Raw genomic sequence first — 12848 nt, 5'->3', positions numbered from 1 at the left:
CAGTGATTTCCACTACAGACTCATGTCTGTTTTTAATTCAGTGCTGCCTGAGGGCCCAAAGATCATAGCCAGCAAATACTGGTTTTTGGCCTTGTCTCTTACATACAGATATTTCTCCAGATTCTCTGAATCTTTTAATGTTATTATGTATCATAGATGATAAAAAGCAAAAGTTCTTTGCTATTTTGTGTTGAGAAACAATATTCTTGAATTGTTGCGCTATTTGATCGTGCAGTCTTTCACAGGGTGGTGAACTTCTGAAAGACTCAGCCTCTCTGGGATGCTTTTTTATACTCAGTCATGTTACTGACCTGTTGCCAATCAACCACCAGGTGTTTTTTTTTAGCATTACACAAATTTACCAGCTTTTTGTTGCACCTGTCCCAACTTCTTTTGAACACGTTGTTGACATCAAATTCAAAATGGGTATAAACAATGGGTATTTGTTTGCTTTATGGAACACTGGCAAATGTGATGTTCTACCCTAATGAGAAACCATAATTGTAGTTTTTGTTAACATCCCAATATTTATGGGAGTGTTATTAATTTTAAATGATATTTATGGCTAATTGTATAGACCTGTCTGAAAGTGAAGGCTGCAGATGAGCTTGGAGAGATCTTTCTAGCACTGGTATACAAAGGCGCTCGATCATGTACATTCAAGACTGCCTGAGCAGTCTGTACCGACATTTCATGGCTTACTGATATAAGCAGTGTTATGTTTAAATCTTGTGTAAAAACATTACATATAAATTAAACATTATATGCATTTATATATGTATGTATGTATGTACGTTTAACGTAAATCTTATGTTTAAAAACATAATGTAATATATAACATTTTTGCTGTGGAATTATTGAAGGATTATGGGTGTCTGAAGGTCTTGAACGAGTTGATACACTGATTTCTCACAAACCACGGACGCATTTCTCTGCCACATTCAAAGCATTCAGCCTTCAGTGATGTAATAGCTGAGAAATGCAGCCTTTCTCTCCTGCATCCTTGGCTTATGTTATTTGTCCTTTCCAATCTGCCTAGATTCAGTTAGCTACAAGCAGGGTCGGGGGCACTGCCCGGGAATGAAAAGATATCACATTGGGCCCCACCACCCCATCACCACAAGCCACGGCATGCATACAACTTTCTGCATACAATGGATTTCACAATTTGATGTAAGACTGATACCCTCTATAAGAGATGTGCTGTCTTTACAGTTTAAATGTAATTCTAAACTTAAAATTAATAACAAAAAAAGAAATTCCCACAGACCGTCAGACACAAAGTTGCTCACCAGTTGGGAGTTGGGATGGTTTAGAAGGGGTGTGGAGATCTGTTGGGCCTGGCACCAAGCAAGGGCAGGGACAAATGGTTTCTTATTGTAATATGTACAAAAAATGTTCTTCATGTTAGTTTTGGGTAAGTGTGTTTAAGCACTGATTTCTCTATATTCTATAAGGACTCTTATTGTGAAGGCAGACTAACTGCTTTGTTCTGTTCTAATGCCTGTGCAACCAGAGAGTGCAGATGTGAGCTGAGGTAGAGCTAGCCATTAGTCTAACTCATTTGTACAGTGTGGCTGTGGCCAATACAGCCTTTAATAAAGCTCACGAATTGTGCAGTAAGCTGTGTGTCTCCTTTAATAGCGTAGAACGTTACAGTATGAATAGCTGTATGCTAAAAGTTTGCCTGCATTGATTTGAAAGTCAGCTAAAAGAGGAACAAAATGTAAACACTCAGAATTTCTGTGAAGATGTTAGCGAAGTAACTAATGTTAGCGGAGCAGAAGTGGCCTATTTTACTGTGGACTAAGCTAATTTCCACCACTCATGGACTACACCCACCTTGCTTTGCGTAAAATTGGGTAAAACATTTGGGTGGTATGAGGGAGAAATCTCTTTTCTCTCTGCTGTCTTTCTTTTTTTCTCTTTCAGAAGCCAGATTTTTCTCCTCACTTGCAATAAATTGCTAGCAATTACCGTTTGCACCTGGTTTGGACAGAACCATTTTTCGTAAATAGAGGTGGGTGGGCAATACAGAGGCTCTCTGTATGTTTGCCTTTTGCCAAAAACAAGAACAGGAAAAGAAACCGTTAGTTGTATACATTGTAAACAAAATATTCTTAGGTTAATAATTTGATATTTAAAAAAAAAAGTAGCAAATGTTCTAATACATTTTTAGGGCCCTTGTCAGTCACAGGCCCTTAGAATCATCCTAACCCCTCCCCATACGGTGCCCCTGACCAGGGTCACCAGTGTTATCCGCAAAGGGCCGGCGTGGCTGTTTTTATTCCATTCCCTGCAGCATCTAGCAGGAGCACACCTGATTCTACTTGTCAACTCAGCTGGTCTCAGTCTTCTGGTTAGTTATATGAGGTGAGCTCCTGCTTTTTTTGGAATGAAAACCTGCAGCCACACTGGCCCTTTGCAGATAAGATTAGAGACCCCTGAGTTACAACATCTAACAAAATCCAACTTGTTAGCTGTGTTCTTATTTAAGCCATTTGCCTTGACAACCATAAATCCACTTTGGCCTCCAGTCCAAAGGAAGTAGAGTAGAATCAGAGATGATGGAGTCGGATAGATAAAGCTTGTTACTGAAGTGTTTACTCTGACCTCTTTATCAGTAGATTTTGATCCTCTCTCTCTCTTTAAAGGTCAGGCCATTCGAGTGACCCACACACTGGCCACAGAGGAATGTCTGGAATTTGTTTTCCCCCCTCTCTGATCGCTGCAGGGCTGCATGGATGGTTTGGGAATTTTGGGTCAACTCCCATACATCCTGTGCTATCTTTGGACGTCTTGGAAATTTGGTTTTTTCCCCGTTCAGCATGTCCTTAGACCTGCCAGGAATGCAGGAGGTTCTTTATCCTGCCTGAGCTCCAGTGCCCATATTAGGACCATAAACACTATACAACTGTTAGTGCCACTGATTTCAGAGGCCAAGAATGCTGGGCCTTTGTTATTTTTGGCCACATCTAGGTTAAAATATCAATTGGAACACATTAGCGCCACAGAGCAGAATGAGCACCTCTTAAATGTGAAGCGAAGACCGCCCAATAAAATAAAACAGAGGAAGAGGGAGGAGGGTAAAACATGCATGAAAGAGTTTGGGAGGGCTGGCAGAAAGAGGGAAGTTTTTCCTTTCTTGGGCGTTTATTTTAGCCTCTCGATTCCCTGCGGCATTGCGAGACCATGAAACACACACGCGGCTGTTAAACAGACCCGCTGTCCAACTTCTTACACCCTCCACTGAACAGCCTGTTCAACAACATGCAGCAAACCCCAGAGAGCAAAGCATTAGCTTCAGTCTGACACTAGAGGTGTCTCACTGTGTCAGCAACTGAAGCCCTCATGCTCTTTTCACTTTTCCACAGTGCAGCAGTTGAATTGTTACAGTTTACACCAATACCTTAAATGTATTTTTGCAAAGTGTTGTCACAAAACACAAAACATGCTGTCGGTCTTGTGCAAATCCTACAAGTAGGAACACCTTCTGTAAAATGCTATGCTATCACAAAGTCAAAATGGTTGCATGTTTATAGCTCTGTATGTACTCTGCTTTCTAAAGCCCCCTCTATCCATGAGGTTGTCACTGTCCATAGTTTTATCAGTGGCGGATTGTGACTCTTACAGCTAGGCCTTCAGTTTGAGCCTTCAATGTCAAAACACATTCAAAAATTGAGGAAAATCTAATAATGCACTAATGCTAATTTCTGCTATTCCCTATGGGATTTCTAATAGCGTGTTATTGCTAAGCTTTTGCTGGTGCTCATGAGGATTTTTTGGCAGTTCCAGATTACTGACATTTAAAAGGACATTGCATGTTTTATTTGAATATTGTAACACACACATTAACATATTTTACCTTGTATGTTGCAGTTTTACTGTGACTCAGTAACAGAGCTTCTGATGCTGTTTTCCATTCTAACAACTGACTAAAATCTAATTACATTTTGTATCCGTGGTCAGGATCTTATCTTTGTCATCCAGAAGACCTTGAGTGACATAATTCTCATTAAATTTGCCCCCCACTGGAAATGAAAATGCGATTGGCTGATTCCATTGTCTTTTCCAAATTGTGTTAGTAGTTGTGTTTATCAGAAGTTGGTACATACCAGATTATTTTCAATACAACTTCACTCTGTTCAGGTATTTGTTGAAACATATGCCCACCATACAGAAAGCATGGAGGTCCAGAAAATATGTGCTCTGCTACATGCTTTGCTAAATTAAACAAACATATAGATCACACAGAAGCACATCAGGTGTATTTCTTTTTCATTTTTTTACATTAACTGGCAAGTTTACTATCTTTTACTGGTGGAAAAGGTGAACAGTTGCATTACATTTGGTAAACACATGTAGAACCCTGAGTTTCCCACTTATAAATACTACTTTGTAGGTTGTTCATGTGCAGTTTACAAGCTGGAAAGTTGGCATTTCCCAGTTTCTGACACCATTTGGAGGCAGCTTTAATATAACATGTAAGATCTTCAGTTCGGCTCCGGAAGCCTAACAAATGGAAGAGTTTGCTTGGCAGTTTGTACCTAGATGCCACAGAGGGAAAAAACATCCTGATTAGATAGTTTTCCTTTTGGTGATTCAAGATTTTAACCTTTTTGTTTCCAACAAAAACTTTATTTTTTTACTATTAGTATTACCATTATTAATACTTTTATTTAATACTTTTAAGCCTAATGATTACATTAAATAAAATTTAACAAAGAAAAAGTGTATTTTCCCAGAAATAATAATATAATAATAATAATAATAATAATAATAATTATTATTATATTATTATTATTATTATTATTATTATTGGTGTTGTTGGTGTGATGTGTAAAGTGTTAACTATTTTGAATATGCATATTTGCAGTAATAATCCTTTTTTTTCTGTCTCAGAGGCCGTGCCTTTTCATCACTCTCCCTGATTAACTTAAGCTCACTGTTATTAGAGCTGAAGAGCTCATCTCTTCTTCTCTTCAAACAAACTGTTAAAGACTGAAGGGCCTGAGAGCTTGGCTCTTTTCTTCACAGGTTGTTACTGTGAATCCTGCTTTCACTGCATGCACAGTGTGTATGTGAAAGTGTGTGGACACACAGAAGGTCAACATAGCGTTTGGTCTTCACATGCAGACCACCCAGATGCTTGGGTTTTTTGCTGTGTGTGATCTTGGCTCACCTGCTGCTGTGCTGTCAGTCGTTCCACAGCACTGTGAAAATGTCCATTAAGCCACACAGGCTCAAAGCTCCTCTCTCTGACACACCCAGCCACACAGATTACACACCACCTGCTCAGACCTTCCCACACAGAGGCAGCTTTCACCCATAGCTCAAGCAGACTGGCAGAAACCTGTTGTTAAAGAACCCATATCCTGTATTTTTCTTGTATTTTATTTTTCTCCCCTGAGCTTCACTTATAATGTATCTTTGCTTTCATGTAGCAAAAATAGTCATCATTCATTTTTACAGGATGATTTTCCAACCTTTCCTTATCCCTTAGAATTAAACAGGCTGATTTTGTTACTGTTACTGTTACTTTAAGGCTGATATTGTGCTTCATTCAAGAAGCAGTTGTCGGGACCAAGAGCTATTTTCTTCCTTACCTAAAGCCCCGACATATGATGGTTTTTAAAATCTAAGCTATTCTGTGCTGTGGTTTTGTTCTAATTATTGTCTTAATCACTTACAAAAATAAACAAAAATAAAATAAAGAAAAATAAAAAGGGTATTCAACCAAAAATAAAAGAAAGTAGAATTAAAGACTTCAGAGTTCTTGTGGAAGGGAGAAAAAGGCTTCTTCTTTATTTCAGCATCAGGTGGCACAGGGTCTCGAGAGACCCAACTGCGCAAATACAGTGTTCCAAACAACAGTTGATATACCATTTATCTGGGGTAATGTGATATCCCCCTGCCTTATTTCTCAAATTTTGATATTAGCTCATTCTCTAATAGGTGCAACTCTTCATCCATCAATTTGGCCATCGCATGATGAGCTCACTCCTCAAAACTGGCTTCAACAGGTTTTTACCAGTCTGCTCTACCTTTCAAGGTCAACTTGCCCCTCTCTTCACTGGGTCAGTAGGCCTCTCTGTGAACCCAGTGGCTTTCCAGTGTCTAGAATCTCCTATGCAGACAGACTAAGGCCGACCCTCTGTGAGAGAATTAATATTCTCTGTTAGGCAATACTCCCTATTTGGTTATTGATGAAAACATCTAATCTATTTGATTACTGATTAAGGGAATATTTATTCAAAATCTCCATCACAGTCCAGGCTAAAATACTCTTTATAATTTCAACATGAATGGGTGGAGCTAAACTGCTGTCGGCTAAATAGGTGAATGCATGTGTACAGTTTTAGTTTAGTTTTCATATGGACTGTATGGACTGTTGAGTGAATGGTATGTTTTAAAACTTAAACAATGCTTACATTCTACATCAAACTCTTATTTACATGATATTTTAAGATTCCAGTAAGATAAAAAATGTCATGTGTCACTGCTGTTTTGAGAGTGGCCCACCACCCAAATTATATGTGGTCAGCAGTGGTCCTGTGGTGATCTCTTTCTACTGATGGACAGAATAGAAAGTGGATGCATAGCAACCTACAAAGTGCACCTATAGCACATGTGTCAGGCTCCAGTCATTGTGGGCCAAAATGCTGCGGACTTCAGCACACTGACTCATTAAACGCATCTGATTCAGCTCACCAGCTAATTAGTAAGCCTTCATGAACTGAATTCAGAGAGTTATATTAAAGGGTTCTTTGAATGTTCAAGGTTCTATATAGAACCATTTTCTTTACTAAAGAACCCTTGAAGAATCACCATTTTAAGTGTGTATGGTATGGCTCTTGTGTCTTAGGTTATAGATTCTTGCATTTGCTAAATGACTTTAAAAATATTAAGACCTGGGATATTTACAAGGATAGTAAAAAGAGGAAATAGACAAAATCATCATTTATAAGGTAGTTTTATTGAGAGGCGTCTGTCCCAAACCCTAACTCTAACTTTCAGCTTGTGATTTTTTTTTCAGTGTTTTTAAAGATTATTTTGATGTCTTTTAAAGTGAAGTTGGAACATGTAGATTTACCATGAGTTTAATTTTTAGCTAAAAAAAATCGTTCAAAAATGCTGTCCCTTATTTTTATGTCACTACTGAAAGAGTTTTAGTCTGTAGGCAGAGCCTTATTTTAGCCACACCCCTGCATTGTATAGCAGGAAGTGAGACTGCATCCCTGTCCCTCATGGCCACGTGGTGAGCAGTTAGACCTCATTGTTTTGAAGTAAATATGTCCCAAAATCTGAAAATCAGAGTGTAACATCAAGAATTGTCACTACCAAAACACATTTTATGCAATTTAGTAAACTTTTTTGTTTTTTATGAAACAAAACATATGATTTTATGTGTGTACAGCTGTTCAAAGCTGTGTTTGCTAGTCATGTACTGGCTACCAATTTTGTATTCTGCTCAAAATTAGCTAAAATTGTCAATACTGAAACATTTAGTTTCAGTAGTGTTATGAACATTTTATTAGAGACAAAATGGAATGTTTGATCACTTGTATAGGGTCATTCAAAGCAAAAGGATTTTAGTTTGAGTACAAGTCAGTTAAAAGTCCAAAATGTGTTTTCAGCTCTGACTTTGAACCAATTCAGTGCAACAGTCCATTCATTCAGCTCCCCTTTTAAAACTGACCATAACATCAAAGGTAAGCATAAATGTACTGTTATGTACAGTTATAAAAAGTGTGCAGTGGATATAGTACGTACTTTTACATTAGAAGTGACTGGTGATCCTTGATTGGTGGTTGGATAGAGAGCCTAAAGCTGAGAGGTACAAGAGACTTAGGACAGATATTTTGAGATATTCAGGACTGAAAGCTTAATGACTCAACCGGTATCCATCCACTGCAACACTGGCACCAAGCCACTCTAGGTCTGAGTGATTTCAGTGATTGGAATGCACTACATGCAGAGAATTTGAGCAAATTTGTCCTTTTGAAGAAAAAAGGGGTGAATGCCAACTCAGCGCTAAAAGTACTCACTAATCCTGTTCAAATACTTGAATAATCCCATGATTAATCCCATGACTAGGGATGTTCTTTTAGACTAAAGAGCGAGGACCTGAGCGTCTTGTTCTTATGAACTGTGTGTTTTACTCTATGCCAGGGGTGCCCAAATGTTTTTGTCATTCAAGAGCAATGTTTGTGGTGGGCCGAGGACCAAAACCACTAGGTTTTAAATTGAGGTTTTTAAGAAGGTTTTATAACCATACACTACATTGTGTTGCTGAAATGCATCAAAATACAATTTTAAAAGGAGAATAAGAAATGAATATATTATGTATGCAATGATATGCAAAGGTTTGGGCACCCCTTGGCCATAAAATTCCATGTTGTGTTAATTTGCTAAGTGAAAATAAGTTAACACATCCCCTTCAGAGAACACACTTCTGCACATTTGCACATTTTAATGCACAGTTTATTTGCTGAATTTAACATATTGGGGAAAAAAACATAAAATGTGCCCTGTGCAAAAGTTATGGCTCATGGCTTCTCTATCTGGCAGTCTGATGGACGAGTCTGGGTTTGGCGAATACCAGGGGAATGTTCCCTGCCTGACTGCACTGTGCCAAATGTAAAGTTTGGTGGAGGAAGGATAATGCTATGTTGTTTTTCAGGGGTTGGTCTATACCCCTTAGTTCCAGTGAAAGGAAATCTTACTGCTTCAGCATACAAAGACATTTTGGACAATTGTACGCTTCCAACTTAGTGGGAACAGTTTAGGGAAGGTCCTTTTGACTGAACACCAGTGCACAAAGCAAGGTCCATAAAGGCATGGTTGGGAGAATTTAGTGTGGAAGAACTTGACTGGCCCACACAGAGCCCTGACCTCAACTCCATCAAACACCTTTGAGATGAACTAGAACGGAGATTGCGAGCCAGACCCTCTCGTCCAAAATCAGTGTCTGACCTCACAAATGCTCTTCTGGATGAATGGACAAAAATTCCCACAGACACTGCAAAATCTTGTAGAAAGAGAAGAGTGGAAGCTGTTATAGCTGCAAAGGTGGGACCAACTCCATATTAATGCCTATGGATTTAAAATGGGATTTCATAAAAACTCCTGTGGGTGTAATGTGTAGGTGTCCCAATACTTTTGTCCATATAGACTGTAGCACTCTGTCTCTTTGGAAGCAATACATGAGTAGCTGAATAAAGCATACAATGTACTACCTGCACCTACATGAAACATTTCCAGGGGTGAAAACAATCGAAATGTTGAAATAACAGAGATACAACACCAAACTCGCACTATTCACTCAGCCCACTGATAGAACATCTTGGCACTTGGCCAACAACAACCCCTTCCACTGTCTCCTAACTCAAGATTAATGGACCTGAGATCTCTTGTCCCGAATTTTTTTTTTTTTGCATACCTTCAACCAATGAAAACATAATCGCTGGGGGAATGTTAACGATTTTCCGGAGGGAAAGACAAAGCGTTGAGAGAAGAATGAGAAGTGGAGGAGAAATATTTGGAGAGGGGGTGGTGGTGTTGGGGGAGGAGGATGGCAGCACTTACGCTGTCTCCCCATCGTCTGTCTCACCTAAGAGGAGATCGCCCTTAAGCTCATAGATAAGAGCTGGCTGACACCATGAAGCATGCAAGAGGGGGCTTAGTATGATGATCACCACTGAACTCCAGAATGTCATGCTGTCTATGATCTGTTCTGCTTCTCTTACACTGTTTAAAGTTAAGATCTGGGTGGGTGAACGTGGTCCTACACTGCCTGTCCAGAGTTTGGGGACACTTTACATTCTTTTGAAGTTTTCTGATTCTTTAGAACCGTTACATTATATGAAGGCACTTTAAACTTCAAAGTCAAAGTGTATAAGATTCTCCTTCTATACTGTGACACATTTCTGAGTGAAATGCAGTATCTGTGAGGGTTTCTGAGCTAGCTGAGTGCTGCCTCTCGATAATGGGAGGGGGAGGTGAAATTGTATTTTTGGAAAAAGGCAGAAAAACAGAATTTTGTCTTTTAAAGCCTCCATATCCTATGAGACTTTTTAAATTATGTTTGTGTGGTTTAATGTATCAAAAACAGTCATAATTCATTTTTACATGATCATTTTCCAACCTCTCTTTATCCCTTACAACCATAAACCATAAGCATGCTGTTTTTATTACTGTGCCTTTAAGACTGTATATGTAAATGACCTTTCTCTGATTGGCTGCACTTTTCTTTGCCTTATTTAAAAAAACAGCCCAGTGCTGAAACACTCCTTGTAACTTCAGTGTGAGGGTGGAGCTAAACTGCTGTAGGCTGCACAGGTGGATGTAAATGAGTTTATTCTTGTGACTTCACAGAAACAGTGAATTCAAAGGGGACTGTGCATTTGCCATATTTGTACTGAGGAGTGGATGGCATATCTGCGAAATGTTCATAATGTTTACATATCCATTTCCACATATCTTTTCCATATCAAACTCTTCTATTAAAAAAAAAAAGTGGGGGAAATTTGGCTTTCCATGAAATGGACCCTTTAAGTTATATATGAACTATGGTTAATATGATCATGCACATCAACTAACAAAGTAAAAAAGGTCCATTTTGATTGTTTGACTGTTTCATCACACTTGCACATCTTTGTGGTTCTTTAGGGAACCAGCCTCACTTCAAAGAACCTTTTTTGGCACATTTATTGTTACGATGGTAAGAATAGAGTTTATTGAGGTTATAGAGGTTATGACATGATTTGTATAACAAGGGTATAAAAGGTATGAAGTATAGCATTATTCACAAGGCAGGACTTTTGTCACACAGCTTTCTATTTAATATGGTAAAGGGAAATTCCACTAATTTTCAACATTTCTAAATAATTTGGTAGTTGAGAGGTAAACAAAGTTATTTAGAGTGGTTTTATGTGAAGTGGTCTATTATAGACAAACTTACAGACTCAGGTTTCTTTACAGTGGTGGTGATAGGAATCAGGGATCACAAAGTCTACAGCGCAAATACAACCATTTTATTTACTGTCCAAACCACCAGTGAACCCACACGTCCTCTGAGTTTTATATGTAATGTTGATGCTGGCAAAATATCACTTTCTATTTTGCCTTATAACACCCTGCATGTACCCCTGCACCATAAAATGATTAAAAAATACATTTGAATTCAAAACCTTCTCAAAACTATCATAAAACAGTGTCTCGGGCATCAAGCAGCGTATTCAGAAACATTTTGTATAATAACTCTCTGTGAGGCAGCTTTTAGAGGCATTAAACTCTCCAGACGTCTGGTTCCTATCACCACCACTGTGAACAATTCTGACTAGTAAGTTTTTCTAGAACAGAGCATTTCACATCAAACTAATCTGAATGACTTTGATTACATCTTAACCATTCACTTATGCAGAAATGTTGAAAAGTAGATAAAACTCCCCCTTAAGTTACTGAAAACTGACAAAGAAAACATTAAGATATTTTGTGAAGCTAGGTGTTGTCTAACTACTGATGGGCAGTAAATGTCAGTATTGAAGTGCAGTTTAGCTTTGTGTAGTGGGTCACTGACTCTGGGAAAGGTGGTCTTATTGAATGCAGACCAGATGGACTGAGGGTCCGTTGAAGAGTACAAGAAAGGGAACGTTTTTTTTTTTTTCCTTTTTTTTCCTTTTTTTTCCAGAGCAACTGCAGCAAGTAGAATGCTAACCTTTTTCAGCCATGAGTTGTTCTGTTTGGGTGGCTCACACACAAACCTAAACACACGCACTTTGGCACAAAAGAGAAAGGAAAACATCTTCTCCTCATCTTCTCTTCTCCATGGTCTTTCTCTTTCACGCGTCTTGCCTGTCAGAAGAGGCTGGGTGAGGTCATTGTTCTAAAAGAGGCTGTGACATCAGTGAGCTGACTGGAAGTCATGTCACCTCTTTTGTCTGGACTTTCTGTTTGTCTCTCTTTTCCCTTTCTCGTGGCTTTGTAGTGGTTGTAGTGCGGGGGCCATGCATTCCTGCAAGGCTAGTATGCCAGACTTCCAGAAAAGTTCATAACTGCAGCCAAGAATACCCTCACGATGGATGGGAGAGGTGTGTGTGCATGCGTGTTTTTGTTTTTTGTACATTTTCAAATCAAATGTTTGTATATATATATATATATATATATATATATATATATATAGGAAAACCAGACTAATCCAGCAAAATAATCCTGACTTTGTAAAGTGCTTTGTACAAAAGCTACATGTTTAGTAAAACTTTTTAAAAACTGAACAGTTAAACCATAACTTCTTGGTTACTGAGGTTAAGATAAGTTTACATTTAGGGTTAGTCTTAGAAATGTTTTATCACATAAACATACTTATTTGTATGTTTATATATATATTCTATATGGGACATATTATAGCATATATTTATGCCGCAGCCAAATGATTTTTTTATTTGTTGATTTTTTTAAGTGAAAATGAGTTAACACGTCCTCTATAGAGAACACACTTAAGTATGGAATTTTTCTGCAAATGTTAGAGCAAAATTCCAGTAACACATACTTGCTTGAACAGGCTACAGTTAGCTTTTTTCCCAATATATTAAATTCAGTTAATAAACAGTAATTGTGCATTAAAATGTGCAGAAGTGTGTTCTCTGTGGAGAATGTGTTAACTTGTTATTACATACATACATGTATGTATATACATCGCTGCTGTGGGAACAAAACCTTGTATCTCCATTTTTCTTGTTTTTCAGTTACTGATGTAAAAAATTCCTGTTGCCCTTTACAATGTTTGTGAATTTCATGATGAATGGACCAAAAGAAATGGCTCAGAATTACTTAGAAAAAAAGTCTGG

The sequence above is a fragment of the Colossoma macropomum genome, unplaced genomic scaffold (genome assembly GCF_904425465.1).
Source record: "Colossoma macropomum unplaced genomic scaffold, Colossoma_macropomum, whole genome shotgun sequence".
Taxonomy (NCBI): domain Eukaryota; kingdom Metazoa; phylum Chordata; class Actinopteri; order Characiformes; family Serrasalmidae; genus Colossoma; species Colossoma macropomum.
This window is presented reverse-complemented; position numbering follows the sequence as displayed.